The 22101-nt window shown below is 39.1% G+C and overlaps 1 long non-coding RNA gene across 1 annotated transcript in view; it reads right to left on the bottom strand.

The window, feature by feature from the left end:
- Positions 1 to 4328: 4328 nt before the first annotated feature.
- The window catches only part of LOC122460164, a 131713-nt gene continuing 113940 nt past the window's right edge, over positions 4329 to 22101 (bottom strand). The window contains exon 3 of the long non-coding RNA XR_006281277.1: positions 4329 to 5610. This is a non-coding gene — a long non-coding RNA (uncharacterized LOC122460164). The remainder of the gene's footprint in view (positions 5611 to 22101) is intronic.

Raw genomic sequence — 22101 nt, 5'->3', positions numbered from 1 at the left:
ACTCTTAGTGAGGCCAAATTTCAACATTCCTTGTGAAACAGAACTTCTGACCTCCACACACCTCTATTACAAGTATTACTTCAATGTTGGCAACTAACTGTTCAATATTTACCGGATGTATTCATTATAAAAGAAGGTTACCTTGTAGCTGGATTATTGTCTAAAATGGCTAAGTAAAGAAAAAATATAGAAGCCACAAATTGATGGTGCTGATTTTTCCCCTCTAGTTCAAAAAGAGATTCTGGAATCCCTCATGGTTACAGAAAATCCTAGTGTGAAACGGTTAATAGTCTTTTTAAGTAATCATTACTCACTATAATCCCAAATGACTTTTGTGGGCATCTGGTAGTCATTAACAGGATTAAATTTATCAGGCAAGTCATTTTGCTTAATTAGGTGGCTAACTGGCAAGACCATCCTCCTGAATAGCATTAAAACCATCAGCAATAGCATCAAAAGGACCTTGTGTGGACAGGCAGCGCTATTTTGTCTCTGTCTTACTGGAGTATTACTAAACATCACCCAAGATGTAGTTGGTTCCATTTAAGATACCAGACACAGTCTAAAATAGCTTAGAGACTTTTTATCAAGTGAAAGCAGCTGCATATTTCTTCTTTGTCTTGAACTGAAAGTAACAAGGCCAATCCGTGTTTGCAATATTATATTCATGCAGTATCTTTGTTTTAACTTCATCTCCGGTGGATTAAGTCTTCAAAGGGGTATGTCTGCACGAGGAGCTAGGGTGTGACCCCCAGCTCACAGACACACATTCGTGCTAGGGCTCATTTGAGTTAGCATAAGTATAAATTGTAGCATAGCTTCAGTAGCCCAGGCAGAAGCAGCAGCGACATGGCTTAGCCATGCCAAGTGTGTCTCCACAGGGTTCAGGCCGGTTTGTACTCAACATGGCTAAGCTGCACTTCTGCTGCTGCTCCCTGTGCTAACACTGCTACACTACTCGTTTTACTCACACTTGCTTTTCTTGAGTTAGCATGAGTATGTGTACATGAGCTGAGAATCACACTCCTCGCTCACACCATAGATATAGCCAAACACCGACCTTAAAAATCTCAGCTCAGATTCATATAATTTATGGGCAAGGATCTATCATGGATGTTCATCATAAGCAAACTGCTGCTTTTAAACACAAGGAGCTTTCTGAACAAATTTTGATTTAAGGATTCCAAAATTTCCAACTAGCTAGGTTATAAGGGCCCCTTTAAAAAGATCCGTTGGTCACATGGGACTGTATTTGGTATTTGAATTAGTCACCCAGGGCCCTGTTCTGAGATTTTTTCTCTAGGGACATCTCTCCAGTGATAGGTTTGTTTCTCCTAATGTAAATGGAGAAGTGGCAGAATGCAGCTCTCTTATTTAATTAACATGGAATCAATACAATAAGAGGAAAGGCTGGATCCAGTGGAAACAAGCAGAATAAACCAAAGAAAGAAAAGCAAATGTAAATATGCGTTTGTTTGGGGGGTTTTTAAGTGTCAGGGATACCAAGTAAGCCCTCCCCGATGTTGCTGCAACTTGTCAGAAAAGGCATCTATAAAACGCAGCAGATAGCCCAAGGTCTCACAATATCCTTTGACTGTTCTCATTCTATCCAGAGCAATGAACAATATCACTAAAATATAGGGAGTAAGGAATGTTTTCTTCAACGTCAGCCCTGAGCAAATACTTGATACCTCTCTTCTTAAACAAAAATGCAATTCATTCTGTAAATCAGATGTATCATTCCAATTGATCCAGTAATCCTATACTCACTGAGGGCTTATGATATTATCTCAGTGTAAACCTATACCCATCAACTTTTTTGTTTCTTGTTTCATTGGGAGGCTTGTTGAGTTTCTCACTCTAGTACATCCCTTTGGGATGTCCAGTAGGAACGAGCTCATTTGGGGGGGTGGGGGAAGAGAAGGTTTAAGTCATACCTAGGGCACTATTTAGGTCTGTGCTAGTGCTGAGACCAGCAAAGGAACCAAAAGGAGAGGTAATGCTCCTCTACAATATCAGGGCTGCTTGTGGATCAGATCAGCCCGCAGTGTAGGTTAGAGCAGCGTGAGGGCTGTTCTAACTTGTCTTCCACAAATTCCATTATGGCAACTGAAAATATCCAGGGCCCCTTTCTTAAGAAAAGTACATCTCCTGCCTGGGGAGTTATTAGAAGTGATATAGGGTGAGCTAAGCTGATTCTATGCCTGCAGAACAGGCTGCCATTTCAAAAGTATTCTGGGGGTTGGTCTTCACATAGCTTTACTACTGGATTATGCTGGTATTTCCAGTACACTGAACCTCAGACATTGTGTGTGTCAGGTTATTGAAAGGAATTTAAATCCAGTCACAAACTCAATATTGAGGTACATAACTCTGAACTTGTCTGCATTGCATGAGTAGCCACAACGTACAGTCCCAACATAAACACACTCTAGAGTATTGCCTGTGAGGGACTGTCTGGGAACAGTACCATTAGCTGTTTAGTCAGGGACCTAGAGGAGATGTCATCAGGACATTACTCCATGCAAAGTGCAACAGAGTATTCAGTATTATTGAATATAGTATTCAGGTATTCAATGAATATAGTATTCAGTGATCACAATAGTACTAGTTGCATTTCTTGGGGACTCAGACTTATTGCCCTCATTATTTCATTTGAAAAGAGTGAAGCTGAATGCAGGTCAAGTTGAACAAGCAGAATTTTATTAAACTCTGGGGATTGCTTTGTCCGTGTGGCTGGTTGCTTCCAGCATAACTCTCCCAGTTCTGTTTCCCCGGTGTCCCTTCAATAACTGTCCCTCCATGGAAAAAGTAAGAAGTTCCTCAGTGTGCATATTTTAGATAGATAGATAGGGCCTGGAAAGACCACCCAGATATTGGCTCATGGGCATGTATTTTTATGTTTGAATGTTCCTTTTTAAAAATTCAAAAGACTCACCTGGAACTGCAGATTAGGAACTCCTGAATTTAGTCACTTAATTTCTCTGGACTAAATACAGCTTGAGAGTCAGTGGTCAAACTCTCATTGAAGGCAGAAGGAGTTGCACATGCTTACTTCAATGGCTGAATTTGGCCCTGAGTCACAGGGCCAAATTCAGCCATTGTCAATTTTCCCTCCCAACTAAGTGGAGATATTTTCCTCACTTCATACAGGGAATTGTAGAAATTAATGAATGTTTCTATATCATTTTGAAGATGTAAAGTGCTACAAAGCCCCAACATACATTATTAGTAGTATACTGTACAGCCAAACCACTCTTCACACTCAGCAGACAATCTATCACTGGAAAAGAACATATGGATTTTCTGAGTTTGAATGGAATAAGATCCCTACAATTTGGAAAGAACCAACATACACCATACAAATGCTGCTGTTCTTTGCTTTACATTTTACTAACGAACAAGAAAGCCCCATGTTAAGAGTTTGTAACTTGGCGTCATGGGGTACGCGGGTGGCACCTCCTCCTGGCTGCTCTGGGGAATAGCTCTCTTCCAGGTCCAACACCTCCCCTTGTTGTCCTCACTCTCTCACTCTGCAGTCCTCTTTTGCTCCGGGAGCTGCAGCTTCCTCTTCATGACTCAGCCCTCCAACCAGGTCACTATTGGGTTTACCCCTTCCGGGGTATAGAGTCTCATTGGATCTATGGTCAGTGGCTAGTAGGGAAACCCAGAACTGCCCACTCCTCTGGGTTCCAGCCCAAGGACCCTACAATGCGCAGACAAGATCTACTCAGTCATCAACCTTGCTACTTTCCCCCTGAGCTGCTTCTTACTTCTCCTCCACCCTTCTCTCTTTTGAATATGCTCTTCCCTCAAGGCCAGGCTCCCACTCTTTCCCTGGGTTCCCTCTTTCCCTCTCTAATGCATGGAGGATGTCTGCAGACTGCCTCACTGCAGTCATTTCCGGTGCCAGTTTCCTACTCAATTGAGCTTCATATTCCAAACATCAGCTACTTCTCCAACCTAAATCCTTCATGTGTGGCCTGTCTCACTAATTGACCTCTTTCTCAGCTTCCTTCATCCTTTTGGGGTTGATGTAGGGTGAACACCCCACCACAATTGGCATCATTAAAGCACAATGCAAAAAGCACTGCTTCATAACTTAAAAGCACCAACTTACGTGCTATTAATGCATAGTTCATTCCCAGGTTATTTCTTAAGAACTAAGGACAAATCCAGTGATTTCAATGCCAAAAGGCAAAAGTCTTATTTTGCATTAATCAGTTTAAATTGGCTTTTACTGGAAAGGAGAGAAGAAGCATGTCTAGAAGTAAGCATATAATATTTCAAGGGGGAATACCATGCCCTCTTTTTTATTTAAAGTGTTGCATTTAAAAAATGCCTCCTACAAGACATTAGAGCTATAGTGACAGAAGCACACAGTATAAAATTTATTACAAGAACAGGTGCTTTTTTGTAAACTCCGTACGTTTTTGGTGGTTTATATCCAGAAAACTCATTTGTATTCAGTTATGTGCAAGCTCAAAGTATGTAAGTTACACAGAGTGTGTTATGAAACAAGTAATCTAAAATTAAACTTCCACATTTTTTCAATTTATTTTTCTTTTCATGGAACAATGCAATTTTAATTCATCACCAAGGCTATGTCTACATTATGAGCTGGGGGTGTGATTCCCAGCTATAATGTGAGTGGCCATGTTAGCATGGTCAGCGGCAGTACAGCTTAGCAGTGTGGAGTATAAACCCACCTGAAATAGGTGAGTACTGGTGAAGACTCCCTGTGAGATGCAATGAATCAGCTCATCCCTATCTGGTTTGGCCATGTCCCTCTCCAACTTCCAAGATGGTGGTTCCAGGCGCAGACAAAAGAAAGGTTGCAGGCATCTAGTTCCACTTCAAATCACCTTCTGAGTGGAATTCCCAGCTCTAGGAGTTTTCCACCAAGAGATCAGAAACTGGCAAAACTCTACAGTGAATCAATCCCAATATTTATAAATTGTTTTGAACTCCTTGGATGTATGTTACTATAAATGCAAAGCACATTACAGTATAATCATCATCAAGTCATCATTAATTTATCATAAACAGTCTAATCTGATCAGATTGAATTTATCATAATTTCTCTGAATAGGCCACATTGAGCCAAATTCTCTGGCACAGCTTCTTTAATGGAGTTAATGGAGTTGCACCAATTTATACCAGCAGGGAATTTAGCCCTTTATCTTTACTTTAAAATGGAACTATATACACTATGTAAACATGTACAGTCTGACTTCAGCAGTCAAAACAGCAGAGACTTTCTCCTTTACTTTGTTCTTTTACCCAGGTTTTGCAAAACCATCTCCAATTTGTGGGTGTTCTTGCATGTCTTATGTACTCACAGTATTTTCACAGATAATAAAATAGAGGTGTAGTAAGGAGGAAGTTTCATAGAAACTTTCATCTCTAGGTTCCTGGTTCACATCTGGCCCATGCCAATAATAAACAAAGCAGCTATTTGGCAGCCCATGTGAAATGAGTTGGTGGTCTCAGTCCAGTTCCCAGAAGACAGTTATCCACATCATAACTGGCACTCTTATTGTACATGTCCACAGAAGGGATGAGGCATGAATGATTATAGAGATAGTTGTTTTCATTAGTAGAAGTGGTCTAGGGCAGGAAAACAGACAAGAACGCTCATACTGAGTCAGACCAAAGGTCCATATAGCCCAGTATCCTATCTTCCGACAGTGGCCAATGCCAGGTGCTTGAGAAGGAATGAACAGAACAGGTATTCAAGTGATCCATCCCTTGTCATCATTCCCATGGGATTCATGGGTGTTGTGTACGGCACTTCTGCTACCTGTGCTGTAACTGTTGTGTCAATGATTAGAGGTCTTCAGTCTCCATTAGTATCTTACACCTTCCACAAGAACTAAATTTTTTAAAATTGGAGTTTAAAGCCTAGTTTAATACTATTGATCCGTGTCAGCCTGACATTCCAGAGATTGAACAACAGGTTCAAATAGGCCGCAGCAAAATATATTTCCTAATTCTGCTTCAGAAACAGGCCTATACTTAACCAGGGTAAGAGGGCAATTTAGTTTTCCAAGCCTATTCAGCTATTGGTTTCCCACATAAGACTGTCGACAAAGTGTCAATTAATGTCAATTGTGGTAGTACTGGCTGATTTGGTGGAGGCCTGTCCACGAAACTGAACTGAATTTACCAAACTCAATTTACATAGGCCAAGGAACATCAGATGGATCAATAATAAAACACATTTGAAAGGATGTGATTATAATACTTTCCTTGAATATATAGGGTGTTAGTGACATTTTGGACTACATACATAACCACAAGTGTGTTGTAATTTCTATTTTGTAATTGTATATTGTTAGGGTATTTTATATTTTGCTTTAGATTTTTTCTCATTTTCTTCATATTGATACTCTGTAAAATCCAATTAAGTACTTCAAAAATTTTAAAAATAAAACATTTATTTAATATATAGACCAACAAGTCCTAAAACATCCAATCAGATTTTTCAGCTTTGAAACATAAGTAGATCAAAGTGCCCTCAAGGGAACTGTTAGTGTACAGGCCATACTTGCTAGGCCAATGAGAAGTAGATTTAAACCCGAGCTTGCCAAGAACTGAGCGTTTGTGTAGACAGTAAGCTCTTTAGAATAGTTTTCATCTTTTAGCCACAAGTTTGTATAATAGGTCCCGGCTTCTAGGCATAATCATTATAAAATAATAATGATGATAATTTTAATGCAGCCATTCTTTTTAGTCAATTATCTTGATCATTCTTATTTCTAAAAGCCCTGAAATTTAAAATTTCACACTACTATCGATCTCTTGCAAAGTCAGATTTTGCTGATGAATTCTTGATCCTGTAATTGGCCCCACTCAAAACTTCCACTGCACTGATTTAATTTATGTTTTTTAAATACTTACTTCCAGGCCGCAGAACAGTGTTACATATGAGCTGAGGATTCATTTTTTAACAGTCAGATTAGAAACCAGTGAAGAGAGAGATTGACCGTGGAAATGCTAACAAATGCTTAAGTACAGTATAGTGATGCTACCTGGCACTGCTGAGATAAACAAGTGACATTTTCATTTGCAAGTATTCATATTTCATTCTAGATCATGTTTGCCCTATTTGCTTCTTTGCCATTAATGCATCAAATATACTGCAATAATCCTTCTCTCAGCAATAATCAATGAACTATGAAATAGTATTAAATAGAATTAATTAGAAGTTTTAATGAATCATGTCTGTCCTCATTTATTATACAATGTAATTTTCAAGGAGTGATTAATTATGATCTACAGATGAGTGAATGGCTAATGTAGTTTGTTAACCTTACTAAGGAGTTACAGTATGCAGTGTGAGCTAGTTCTCCTCTATTATTGGCACATGCTTATATGTCCACCATCAGTTTAAGTGAATGGAACGGTTTTAGTGACTTTGACATTAAGATGCAGAGTCAGCTAGTTATGCATTTTTCCCTATATTATACTCACGTAACAAAAGAAAATGGCATATTTTCAAAGCAGCACATTGGAAATCATATGCCAAAGTCTTGTTACTTCGCAATATTTGTATGTATAATTTCTCAGGCATCACTTACCTTTAGGTAAAACACAGATTATCTGAAATTACTGGTGTTTGCTTAGTTTTTAGCATATTTGTAATATTTTTTGTAATATTGTTTTTGTAGTATTGCTGTCATTATAGCTTTATGATTATATGCTTTTTCCAAATGTTAAATATGACCTGGTCTTTGCTAATCATTTGTGAAACATATATTCCTAATTTTTCAAAGCATTCCATGGGATTGAGCAATGCAAGTTTCATTGGAAGCTGTGTGGCTGAATCTTGGGAGTTGTGTATAGAGATGAGTGCATTGGTTCAGGTGAAGTAAGAACTTTCTCAAAACTAAATCAAAGCCTTTCAAAAAGCACTGGAAAAAGTTTGAATAAGTCCCCCTCAGTCCCTTCCTTCTCTCCCCTACACACTCGCCAAACATTATTTTCACTTTGCTTTCTGGGTCTAGTTGGGACAGGAAACTAACAATGCCAATAAATAATCTTTAAGACTTGTTGTATTGACAAGGCAAGGTACTAACAAACTTCAACAGGACTTTATTTTTTAAAGTGGAAACCTCTTTTCCAAGCTGCTGCTGCACCCTCAGTAGCTCTCCTTCAGACTCTTCAACTCCACCCCCGTCCTTCCTGTTTCCTGTCCTTTCAGAAGCCCAACATCCAGTGCTCCCAATTCTAATAATTACAAGCAACATCTAAACACCACAAGGTTGCAGCTGATGGCAGAGCACTTCTGAACTAAGGAGTAGAGTAGGAAGTACAGGAAATACAAGGCTTATAGGACTGGTACTCCAGTTTCACAGATCCAAGGGGTTCAGATAAGCCTGTTCAGAGGCAGCTGTTTGAGTTTATGCAACACAGTGCTTGCAGTTCACACAAGACATTAAATTGAGGTCCCTTTTTACCCTCTGATGTCTGTCCTGGTGGAAGTTAAACATCCAATCACATTTTTAAAAAAAAATTGAGGATAATCCTGCCCAGCACTATCCCTCTCAATAAATAGGTTCCTATTCTGTGTTAGGTATTGATCAGCACATGATTTTTGCTCCATTTGTCTACCAAAGTTACTGAATTACTATTCTTAGACTCATGGAACTTCAGAGCTCTTGTGAATTAGAATTTATTTTTATCCATCTCTCTATTATACCTTAACATTAGACCTATATTGCCACCAAAAGCCAGACTTCCCACAAAGACCTTAAGTTATGGTAGATACTGGTATTCTGACCTATGGTACCATACTATGATTTTGTAATGAACCTGCTGACTTAGTGGGTACATCTTCTCTCTCCCCGCTGCCCCCTAATGAAACAGAGGGAGAATAAAAAGAAGATCAGGCCACAGGACATTCTGGGAAGAGCAGAGATCCAGTTCAACATCTAGCCTGTAGAAGGCTCCATGGTGCCTGGTGAACAGGCCAAGGAAATTGTATCTGGTGTCAGAGGATCAGGTACAGTGAGAATGAGGCAGGCTTTGTGTGAAGGAAAGCAGCATGGCTGCCTAGCGACACACATCTCACATGATACTCATTTGACAACCTTATCATGCATACCTAAGGCCCACTTGATGTAATGCACCCAGAGTTCACTGCAATACTTATTGTGTAGGCAGCAGCCAGGTGGTGCCTGTGGCTTTCCTTCACTGGATCACAAAGGAGCAGCAGAAAAGTGGCAGCAGCAACTATTAGGGAGAAAAGATGGAGGGGCCCAGTACTGATTTTAGATTGCCCCATCTTAAACCAAACCATCCATCAAAAAGGTCTTTCAAGAATGTGGCAGACAATTGACATCTGTCACATGTAACCCCAAGTGTTCAAAAATCACTACAGGTCAGGAGTCAAAGTCATGAAGTTATTACAAATACAGAAAAACCAATGATTTAAGCCATTAATTATAGGGTAGTTTTATTTGCTTTTTGGTGTCTCAGCCTTTACATTACACTCGGTTGACATTTTCAAGCTTTTCTCCACAACCATGTGAGCTAGAAATTTAATTTAATAAAAACAAAACAAAAAAAAAACACCTACCACCACCACCCTAAGATTATCATGCAGGAAACCAACAAATATCATGATATCCATGATAAAAATCATGAGTTAGAAACACTGTACATAACTGTTCTTTACTAGATGGATGGATTAGAAGAGGTAGACAACATTACCTTTGTCCCACTCCATTGAATTGCCCCTAATGTCCAAGTTATTGTGTTAATCTTTTGTTGTAACAGACCAACCAGTTAAATAATCAAATTAAATTAATTTCCAGGAATAAAACAAGACCAAACTTTTTTTTCCTGACTAGTCATACATAAAAAAAAAACAAAACTATAAAACAAACACAAAAGGGAAAGTTAAAATGAAAAAGGGCTTTGGAGAGGGACCCGCAGTTTATACTTCTTCACTAGCCTTTCTTCTGCTCTTACTCACTCTGATACTCAAGAAATAAAGCACGTATTCATGCTCAGTCCACATTTCCCCTCTCTCCTCTGATTCTCTGATGCCCAAGGGGGAAAAAAGTGTTTTCTACGCTCACTCCATTCTCTCCAAATCTCTTCAACACTCAGTTATTGGGATCAACAAAAATGAGTGAGATGTCCACACATATCCTATTCAGAACAAGATTATGATGCATTGATTGAATTTGAAACATTACATTGTAGTTTCAGCTCATGGTAGTTGCTCCAGCGCTTGTAGCAGTCAGACCTTATGGCTCACTAAGCAGCTTGACTTTCAATAGAACCTCTCTACTATGCATATCTTAGATTATGTATCTACTAGTCACCTGTTTTTACTATTGAGAAGTAGAAGTCTCTCAATGTGTATTAAATTCCTTCTCCTTTTATCAGCTGTTGAAGGAATCAAGCAATGAAACGATATAAGGTTTGGATTTAACATGCACAAGATTAACGAGTATTAGTGTGTTTTTAAAATGCAAGACTGTCACTTTCCCAATGCATTCTTGAGGGTGGGCACTATTCCCTTTACTGTGGGGTAGGCAGAGTCTTGGCACTAATATAGGCCAGTAGCACATTCTTAATTCTGGGGGAGGGAGTTGGGGATGACGGGAAGGGCAGTATTTTCTCAAGGTCACAAGAGCTCTGGAGCACAGCCGAGGACAGAACCCTGATCTCCTGACACCCAGTGCTGTGCCTTCAGGACAGCATCCTGCCTCCAATATACAATACATTCCACATGTGGATGCACATATTATGAAACTTGCATTTACATACCTAAATGCCTATCTGAAACACTAGATTTCAGGGATTGGGCATGATCTATAGGTGCCCATGTTTGAAAATTGGGGTCTGACTCTTTCATTCGTTACTTGACTTTAACTTTTTTTTTCCCCCTAAAGGAAAGATGGATGGATACAGGTACAGTATATATTGCTTCAAGAAGGAGATAATTCTGGCACTGATATCAAAACATCAGCAAATCAGCCATGGTTTATTATTGTGCAGAAACGTTGCTCCCAAAAGTACTGCTTTTGAGGGGTTGATAATTCTTAAAGTGATATAATTCAGCATTGGAGCACCTGGCCATTCATAGAAAGGAAGAGTATTTTTAATTCCCAACCTACTCATGAGCCTCCTCAATTCCCAGTGTTTGGAAAAACAGTAGGAAGCACAGAGGCTCCTTGCAAGGCCTATATGGGTAGCTTACGTATAACACATACATTTGCCTGATTTTAATACTGAAAGGCAACCATATGCAAAAGAAATTTCTAAATAAAAATGTTCAATAAAAGTAAATAGTCTTCGACTACTAAGTCTCAGGTTTTATCTGTTTAAGACAACTTTAAATGCGGTCACTTACTATAGGTGATCATTTCCCAGTGTAAATCAAAACTATCATTAGAATGATCCTCTGGAGAGTAGGCATTTTTTAATCACCATAAACAGTGAAGCGTTACCAGAATGAGCACTCAGGCAGCAGAGTTTAAGATGGCAGGAGTGCATTTGTATGCCAGAAACATAGTATAGGGGAAGGCCATCCTCAATAACTTCCTAAAACAATTCCATTATGGGTGAAGTAATATCTTTTATTGGACCAACTCCTGTTGGTGAGAGACAAGCTTTTGAGCCACACAGAGCTTTCTTCAGGTCTGGAAAAAGTTACTCCCAGCATCACAGCAAAATGCAAGGTGAAACAGATTGCTTAACATACAATATGTGCTAACTACTTAAGTAACCATTCAAGATAGAGTGGCCCATTAACACCTCTGAAATCATAGGACAAAAGGAGGAGGTTAGTGAGTATACAGATTGTTGTAATAAGTCATAAATCAAATGTCTGTTCAATTCCTGATTTTTAGTGTCTAGCTGACTTGCCTTTTAAAAGTGTTGTGCAGGTTTCCTTTGAAGTAGAGGACTGATAGGCCAGATACAGAGTGATTGCTCTGTGAAAAAGTGTTCACTCACATGTGATAGGGTGTATTTGTCTTATTTTCCTGTGTGAGTTCATTCGAGAGCATAGTAATTGTCCGATTTCACCCATATAGTTGTTATTGGGGCATTTAGTGCACTGAATGAGGTACACCACATATTGTGATAGGTACGTATACGATCCATGAATCTTGAAAAAAGAAAAGGAGTACTTGTGGCACCTTAGAGACTAACAAATTTATTTGAGCATAAGCTTTCGTGAGCTACAGCTCACTTCATCGGATGCATTTGGTGGAAAATACAGAGGGGAGATTGATATACACACACACACACACACACACACACACACACAGAGAACATGAAACAATGGGTTTTATCATCACTCTCCTTACAGCGTGTATGATAAAACCCATTGTTTCATGTTCTGTGTGTGTGTGTGTGTGTGTGTGTGTGTGTGTGTGTGTGTGTGTATATATCAATCTCCCCTCTGTATTTTCCACCAAATGCATCCGATGAAGTGAGCTGTAGCTCACGAAAGCTTATGCTCAAATAAATTTGTTAGTCTCTAAGGTGCCACAAGTACTCCTTTTCTTTTTGCGAATACAGACTAACACGGCTGCTACTCTGAAATGAATCTTGAAAGGTGTGTTATGCGGGGGTATTGATCATTGTAGCAGTTGAGATACGTCTGCAGGTTTTACACCTGTTGTTCTGTCAGGGTCTGGTGCTACTTTGAGTTGGTGTGTCCTGTTCTGTGGGGAGCTTGCTTCTGATGAACTTGGAGAGGTTGGGGGGTTGTTTGAAGGCCAGAACAGATTCAGGACAGATTTTTCAGGATGGGGTCCCTGTCAAATATGGGTTGTAATTGTTTGATAACACTCCATGTGGGTTCCAGTGTGGGGTGATAGGTGACAACTAGGTCTGTGGTTGGTGGGGGTTTTATTTCTGTATTGAAGCATGTTCTCTCGGGGTATTTGGGTGGTCTGTTCCATGATGCAATCTACTTCTCTGGTGGAGTTTCCTTTTTTGGCGAGGGTTGTTTTAAGTGTGCTAAGGCATATACCCCGGACTTTCTCCTTGAAGCATATCCTGTAGTACAGTCTGGCTGTAGATAACCAATTTCTTGGTGTGTTCAGGATGGTTACTGAATCTATGAGGGTAGGTGTGGTGATCCATGGGTTTCTTGTATGTGGTTGTCTGCAAGGTTCCATTGTTGAATCTGATTGTGGTATCCTTGAATGATTGCTTACAATATGTGCTAATTACTTATGCTAAACAATCTGTTCTGCCTTGCATTTTGCTGTGATTCTGGAAGAAGCTCTCTCACACCTGAAGAGCAGCTGTGTGTGACTAGAAGGCCTGAAAAGTCTCTCTCACCAACAGAAGTTGATCCAGTAAAAGATATTACCTCATCCACCTTGTCTCTCTTATATCCTGGGACCAACACAGTTATACTACATAAAACAGTTCCAATCATTTTCAGCATTCAATTGGTTTGTCTTCTGTTCTCAGCATTCCAAAGGACTGGTTCAGTATTTATTACAGAAAGGATTACAGTGTTAGGTCACCACCACTACAAATAGGAGAACTGCTTTAGGTAAAATAAGAACACAGCAGAAGCTTTACCCAAAAATGGAAGGAAACAGTTTTTAAAATTACCCATTACCTCATTTTTTATTTTTAAAATGTCTCTTACTTCCTGGCTCCAGGTAGTACCAGCAGTGGAATTGCCAAGGTGGAAGAAACTGTGGTATTTGGGACACTGCTGTTTCAGGTACATTTGTATGTTAACTGTTGACAGCTCACACACACAAGATATTATTTGTGGTTATTAACCCCCTTATAAAAATAAAATGTGTACAATACCACCTTAAAACACTGCAGTGCTGAAGCTACAAAATAGTGTTTGAAACCATCATGGCTTGAACGATCACAGTACATTGTTCCGGTATACTTAAAAATAACCTTTTAAAATAAACAAATAAATTTAGAAGTGGAGATTCTGTTGGCCTCCATAGATCAGATATCATTCGAATTCAAAGGACTGCTATGGTCTATATGGCTTGAAGAGGACTGTTCTCACAATAACTATTTGCATTGGGCCTTATTCTGAGCACACTTATGTACATGCATTTTTTAGAACAAAATGCATTAGAAACTGCATCATCACTTCACTGCATGGCCAAAAACTCCACATAAGTTTATCTTCTCATATGCCTGACCCTCTCGTATGCATTTTAGCAGATCCTTGCACAGAAGCTCTCTCCATGCCACAATGCTGTAGAGTGGTGAGGAGAAGTGGAAGGCTGGAGGTGTAGCCACCGAATTCCAGCACAGCATGAAAACACAAGGGTTCCTAATCAATGTATGGATAGAAGGGAACAGCAGATCTTGTTTACTACTATTCCCACTCAATACCCAGCAACAGCTGGCCTTAGTCCAGCCATACATGACCCTGCAGCTCCTGCTGGGATTTGGGATTCCTTCCTTCAGTCACACAATGCTTCAGCACATGTATGCTGGAACAAAGAGACCCTTTATTTGGGCTTTCCTCAGTTTTGCATGAGTAGGCCAAGCGATTAGACAAAGTTTAAAATAAAGCCAGCAGTAGAGTCAGGATTTAAACCCTTTTTAAACTGATGACAGGAAGTGATTTTTGATACTTTTATAGTTGTCTACAAATAGTTATACCATGGCTCACATCAATACCCAGCACTTTAAGTTTTATCAGGATAAACATGCACCTGACTAAAATATTTCTGTCTCTCTGTCTGTCAGATGGTATTTCCTTTTGCTTAGAATGGCTAAAAGAATAGCAAGTTATGATTCAATATTTATAGTTCTGTACTCAGAACAGTAGACAGGAAAAGTTATTTTTCCTTAAACTGCATGGATAATTTTTTTTATAATAGCTTATATATTCAAAGATGTCATAGGCAGATGGGGTTAGTCAAGCATTGAAGTATTTTTGCCCAAGTTGAATGATTTGGGCAGGACTTTAATTAGATGGGAATTCTCAACAGCTGATTAGGTGATTTCCATTGAACTCAAAAGATATCCTCAGTGTGTGTGTGCGCGCGCACACACACACACACACACACACACACACACTTAAAAGGAAAAGGGGTTCTATCAGAAAATATATCCCAGATACTTGCCACATTGCCTTTATCCTATTAATATCAAGGACACATAGCTAGCAACAGTCCTTTTCACAGATTCATAATTCATATCTCTGCTAAAGGGGTATCTGATCAAATGAGTTATACATATTTCACTCTGTGTTTGCCAACACTGTCAGTTTACACAGTCACCAAAATAAAACTAATTCATTTCTTCTCAGCACTGGGGAGTTAAGAAAACATTGCTGCTTGAAAAATGAGGTTCTGAAAATGCCCCCAGTGGCCATGAAAGACCAATTTGAACTGAACTATGTGGCTGTATGTCACCATTTATTGCCCAGTCATGTTAATGGTTAGTGTCCTCCAGCCATGCAGTAGTCTATCTCAGGTGTTAGCTTTGCAGCAGTCAGTAAACATACTTCTAAGCTTCAGGAGAGACCATTTGAAAATATATTTCAATAATTAAGAAACAACCCCAGAATAATGTTTATGGCACAGACTATATCAATCAGAAAAACCTTAAGACAGAAACATTACATTAAAGCGATGGAAATAATATCTGCAGCATGAATCAATTGAAGAGTTGGAATCACAGGACTCCTGTTAAAGGAAAGCTGCTGCTGAGACACATCAAAAGATCATCCTTATTGCTGAACAATTGCATGACCTAGTTTTCTGGTCAGCAACAAGCTTTTGTAGAAACTTCAGGAGCTGATAAAAAGCTCTGAAAAGTTAGCATGTATACTTTTATCTGTGACTCTAGTAAGGAAGAGGGGGATTTGAAAAGGTTCATTGCACTTACACCTTAGATTTAGTTGTACAAGTCATGTAAACTTAGGGCCAATAAGGTAAGAGTATTTGCTAATGGATGTCAAACTAATCGGGCCCTGTGTTAATATTGTTTTGCCTACCACAGACTTATAGTGCAATAAAATGTAGTGGAAAACCTATTTGACCAAATAATAAAGATTTACTCCATACACCTATGGAGCTATTCCACTCCTCAATCCTATGTCTCCTTCAGTTGCAGATTTTAGCATATAAGCACCTAAATAGTGCACAGTTCAGAATTCTGATGTGCATCATAAAACAAGTATAAAAATCAACAAGGTAGGTTTAAATGATATTGAAAGGGAGAAAGACAATTCTCTGAAATGGATCTATGAAATGCGGTCTGGTGACATAATGAAAGCAGGCAGACAAAACTGACAGCCAGATGTATGCTCAGAGCCAATATACAGGAGAGGAGAAAGCTTATGCTGGATCTAGCTCAAAGCAGATCTTTATTTTCGTTGTCCACATAGCTTATTAGAAGGCATAAATCTTTCATACGGAGACCAAAAGTCAAAGTTGTACTTAAGTCGTAAAAAAATGTTTTCAGCTATTCACCAACCCAGCATTTGGTTGTCTTGCTACTTGTTGGGCCAGTCAATTTTGACAGGACTAACCCACACCTTAAAACTTAGGCTTCTAAGACAAGAAAATTGTTCAGCCTAGAGGTGGCTGAAATAGTCTTCCATTGATGCCTGCTATAGGATTCATTAACTAGGAGGAAATATCACCAAAATTGAAAATATTGTCAATTTTTTTTACTATACTTGTAGGAGGACATTACTACTCATTTTTCTAATCCAAGACTGGATAAATTGGTTCTGATTGTGCATTGTATTTGGTCTGGTTCCCTTCACGAGTGATCAACTCTATTAGGGAATAGAATTAGGGAATTTTTTCAGCAACACTAAATTTGCCCCACAATCCATTTTTTAAGGCATTGAAACTATTTGTGAATTCAGGTCAAATTTGGTGAAGAATTTAAAGCCAAAAATTTATTTTCCTCCAAAAAGTTGGAACAGTTCATTTAAACCATGTCAAAACAAAATATTTCAACTATTCATTTTGCAACATTTCATTTTGAAATTGAGCTTTATTTGTTTTTTAAAAAGTAATACAAAACCAAAAAAGGGTGAACACACCCTGAAACAAAATGAAACTAACAATTTTAAAAAAAAATGTTCTGGGGTCAAATGAAACGTTCAGTTCAAACAGAAATGTGTATGTTTTTCATTGCAGCGAGGGGGAAAAAAATGAAAAAATTTCAGTTTGAATCAGTTCAGACCGCCACCCAAAATATCAGTGGTTCACTCAGCTCTGTGCTGCAGGTAGCTGACTAAAGTCATTTTGACTCTTTTCTTCAGAGGGAATGTCTACTTTTCTTTTGCTCTCTTGTACATCAAGTCAGAAAATTGTGCAGGCAGAGCAATAGTATTGAGGTGTGATCACTTCTCATACCCTAAAGGTCCATCAAGGTACTGCCTGGCAGCTCCATAGAAACAGACACGGAAAGGGAGAGCAGACAATATAGACATGCAGGGATGGATTAAGGTTATGGGGGGCCTAAGGCTAATGGGAGAGAAGGGCCTAAGTATGAATTACAGATTGCAAAAAAAATTATGAAGTCAAACATTTACATACATATTTATTTATGTAAAATTAACAAGTTTATTCTATTCTCACAACACTCAATTCTTCAAAAATACATTTTTCCCTAGTTTAGCTGTGGCAAAATCATGAATGATGTCATCATAATTCAAAGACCTGACAATTTCATTCTCAATGCTCAAGAGGGACAAAGCACTGAGATGCTCTCATGGTGGATCGGAGGACATTTTTGACCCTTGTTGGAAGATAGATGGAACTTTTCTTTTACAGTCAGTGATTATTAGTGACAAATACAACTGTAATGCAGTTTCAACATTTGGGAAACATTTTATCACATTGGATTGAATGATAACTCAGTACATCCAAATAGATTTGGTTTTGTCATCTTTTCTCTACATATCTGAGAGTGATGTCAGTTCAACTAATTGAGTAAACTCTTTAGTAAAATCTACTGGGAGATTGTCTGGGTACTTCTGACACAGACGTTTGATACCTTCACTCATTTTGGAACTTGAAGCGTTAGGCAAAAAATTTGTCAGTACACTAAAGGTTGTCAACATTTTCAAAGCCTCGATCTGATGTTCTAATGAACTCTTCAGTTTGTCAACGATTGTGATGAAGATATTAACTCTGAAGGCCTCCTTGTCACGAAACAAGTGGCAGCTGCATCATCTCATGTCTTCTCTCTTTTGCAATATTTGCATTGTCATAGCTTTGGCCATGACCAAGTCTGACGTCAATCGCACTTTTGGGGAGGTAATTGTGTAGGTACAAGGCAAGTTTCTCCCACGTGGCTGGGGATGTTTATGAAGGTCATGAAATGCTCAACTGGTCTACTGGGTAGCACATAACGCAAGATGTCAGTCAGTTGATCTACATGTGACACCTCCGGTGTTTCAATGGACACTGAAAAATATCCCACAACTTTGATGTCATCTACAATGGCTGATAGAGTCTTCTTTGCCAGCAGTGCAATGAAATCACAAATAGTCTTTGATGGATATGATGTATAGCCTTTTCCATGATTAACGTGTTAAATGATATGCTGAGCTAAGAAAGGGCTGAATTTAACAATTGGCTCTAGAACGCCAAAGTAATTGCCATTGTGTTTCGATCCAACAGTCTCATCTGAGTCATGGAATGGCAGACCACATTCAGCAAGAAAAACTATTGTTTCAGCTACATGAGAAATGTTCTTCCAATAAGCATGAGCTTCCAAAAACTGGTTTTCCATTTGGGTATCAATTCTGCCACTGACTTTCTTTTGGGCATGGTAGCTGCTAATTGGCAATGCATGCTGCTCACTCATTGCATGATTGGTAATGTATGCAGTATTCTTCCAATAACTGAAGCCTTTGCAGAATATTCCCCACTTTGTGGTATCAGAAAATCAATACACTTTCTTAGAAGGCGAATAGATGAACATTCTCGCTTGCCAATCTATTTGTTAGGCTTCACATATTCAAACATTGATTTGGTCAGAATGATTCTGATTGAAGTACTCTCACTTAGTCAATGAAAGGTCAGCATCTAGATTCTGGCATTTCTGTGGGCTCTTCTCAGTCCAGTATGCAATAAGATCTTGAGAAGTCATGACCTGCTCGCCTGGATTATTGGAGGAAGATAATTTTTGTATTACTAATCATTGGGAAAGTCTTCACAGGAGTGGGGTGTGGCTGCAGCTAGAGAAGTCACAGGAGGCTGCTCCTTTTTATCAGGTGCAGGAGCAGCAGGTTCACTTGGGCATTTTTACAACCACATTCAGCCATTTCACCCATACCAGCACCAGGATATTTTAGGGTGACCTATGCCATGTTGTGATGCCCTGAAGTAGAGAGTTTTCACTATTTAAGATATGAAATGTAGGGATGAGTTAATACAGTACACTGCCAGAGTATCCAGTCATACTTTGAAGCTTTATGTACTGCATGCCCATTTCTTTGAGAAGAGAAAAACTGGTTCCTAAAGCTTCAAGTAACTCACATTTCATCCATTTTTATTGTCCACTCAGAAATAAAGACTCTTTCAAGAGTCGTATTAGCTTCCTTAACCATATAAAAAAGAGTTTGGGTTTTTTGTTTTGTTTTATTGCTTACTGTTTGTTTCTCTCTGTCCTCACACAGCTCTGTCTAGCCATCCAAAGAACTGTCAAGGAGTCAGTATCAATCCAGATGCTCTACCATTTAAAATCAGCATATCCCCAGGCTCTGCTGCTTACTTAAGTTTCAGTGCTGCCATGCTTCACTACACAAGTGCTTTCCCTCCCGTTGTGAACATAGTTTTATGAGGCATGTCTTTCATACTGGAAGTACTACAGAGTAGAGGATGCCTGAACTCCAAAAATAGGCAGAAAACTAGAGCATTCACTACCCAGGCTAAAGGCACCTGGCTTAAGGCATCTGTCTTCAGGTGGGCTAGAGAAGTGTTTGGTCAGAGATTCTGACAGAACAATTGCCCAGTTCACAGTCATGCATGAGAAGTAAGGCACAGGAGAAGTGTTGGGCAGCAATTCTTTGGCCTGTACTGAAGATGGATAGCTGGGGCTGAGTTAGTGGGAGTTTTGAAGGATCAAGTCAGGGAACTTTTATTTATGGATATGAAAGGACAAGCTCCCTCTGGAGATTTGCTAACTTTTTCTGTGTTCATACAGCAGGGGTTGTTGAGTATTCTTTTGAGCAGCAGTGCTACTTGTGCTCCTAGGGAGCTGAGCACATCATCTCCATAGAACTCCTTCAGTCTCTCACACTGGGGTAGAACTATTGATTTCAGAATCCAGTCTCACCTGCCTATAACTAAGTAGCACTACTCATTTGTTTGATGCTGCATAAAGGAGGCTGGAATGAAGTGAAATGGATGACAGGAGTTAGTTGAAAAGCCAAGTTGATGAGACCCTTAAATAACGGAGTGGGAGAAAGTCATAGTAAGATATGCAAAAGCTTTTTAAAATTAGAACTTTTTTCTAAAATATTTGTCAGATTCCTTAGTTTTACATGCACCATTCTCTCTCCTTGCCGTTAACTGCACTTTTCAAATATGTGCTTCATCATCTCCACAATTCTCTTTTATTGGAGCAGTTCAAAGGCTTTTTGCTGCTCCAACTGGACTTTTTTCCCTGGTACACAAGACACAACCTACATCACAGCAGTACTTCCAGACATTTATCTAGGGAAAGCTATCAGATCTTCAGATAAATTCTTATTATTAGCTATAGAGTGAGCAAGAGTGCTACCTTTGGACATAGATCAAATAAGCATTGTGCTTATTTCTTATGGGAGTTTAAAGAAAACACTTGACAAGAGATAGCTATATTCTAAAAGGTCACAGGAGGGAAAGAGGCTGCTGTTTGCATGTTTTGTATTTTATAGTGAAAACCTGATTCTCATTTCCCTTATCTATATATTAAGAAGCGTGTTCAATAACAAAATCAGACCAATACACTAAATTTGCAATAGATATTGAGTTTTAATGTGCATTTAAAATAAAAGGCCAAATTATACCCCAGATTTGAACATTCAGCCCTTACTCCCATGAGTTAACCCACAGTAGTCATTGTTGGCACAATGACTACTACAGCAGCAACGGTGGCACTATGCCACTTTTACACTTCCCCTGCTCCTAGGCTAGCTGGAGAGCCACACTGGCTCCCAGCACAAGTTTAGAGTAATCTGAGGACTACTCTAATTTATTACACCAGCTAAAATGGACCCTAAAGTGTTCTGGGTATAAGAGGAGCATATTGCACTCTGGCTCATACCCTTTGGCCCTCTTCTCCCCCCTGCACAATACCAGCTATGCTGGAAGGGGCTTGGAGCCTAGCATAAGGCCCGTTGATTTCAGTAGTGTTACTCATATGAGCAAGTGTTGTAGAATCAACCTATCTGTGGATCACTGCTGCCTTAATGCGTTTGCAGGGGTGGCTAAACCCAGATGGTGGGCAGCAGTGAACACCTCTCCACAATCACAACCTTCTAAAATAAATAATGACCAGGATTAGCATCGAAAAGGTTCAATAGATAATCTCCCTTGTTTGTTCTGGGAGAGGGTAATACTTTTCAGTACTAAGCCGTTAACTTGTAATAGCTCTTATTACCGTTTTCCATTTGCATTCCAAATGTATGAAAAAACATGTTTTCTTCTGTTAGGAACACATCATCATATATTTGCATTTGGGAAAGGGTAAAATCAGCTATTTCCATCATTAGTTTGATACCATGGTATCAAGGATATAGCAATGTTTACTATCGTTAAATTTCATATAAAAACCCTAAGGATTAGAATACATTTTCACTATTCCCTTTGTACAACTTTACCAATTAAACCAAGACATGTATGTTTTTAAACAGTAGACTTCTGTTAATCAATATGGCATAAATATGTCAACAAAAATACATATAATAAAAAGAATTCTTTTCATAATAGAGATTGTGGAGGGGAACTGCTGGATATTTCAGGGTGGTGTACAAAGTGGAGGTTTAGAACAGATGACTTTAATGGAACTGGGAAACAAGGACAGGTAACCTACAACACATTGATTGTTTTTTCCACCAAATGCATCTGATGAAGTGAGCTGTAGCTCACGAAAGCTTATGCTCTAATAAAT

Source organism: Dermochelys coriacea, chromosome 5 (genome assembly GCF_009764565.3).
Source record: "Dermochelys coriacea isolate rDerCor1 chromosome 5, rDerCor1.pri.v4, whole genome shotgun sequence".
Lineage (NCBI taxonomy): Eukaryota > Metazoa > Chordata > Testudines > Dermochelyidae > Dermochelys > Dermochelys coriacea.
The sequence above is the reverse complement of the archived record's forward strand: the minus strand, read 5'-3'. Positions and strand labels throughout refer to the sequence as shown.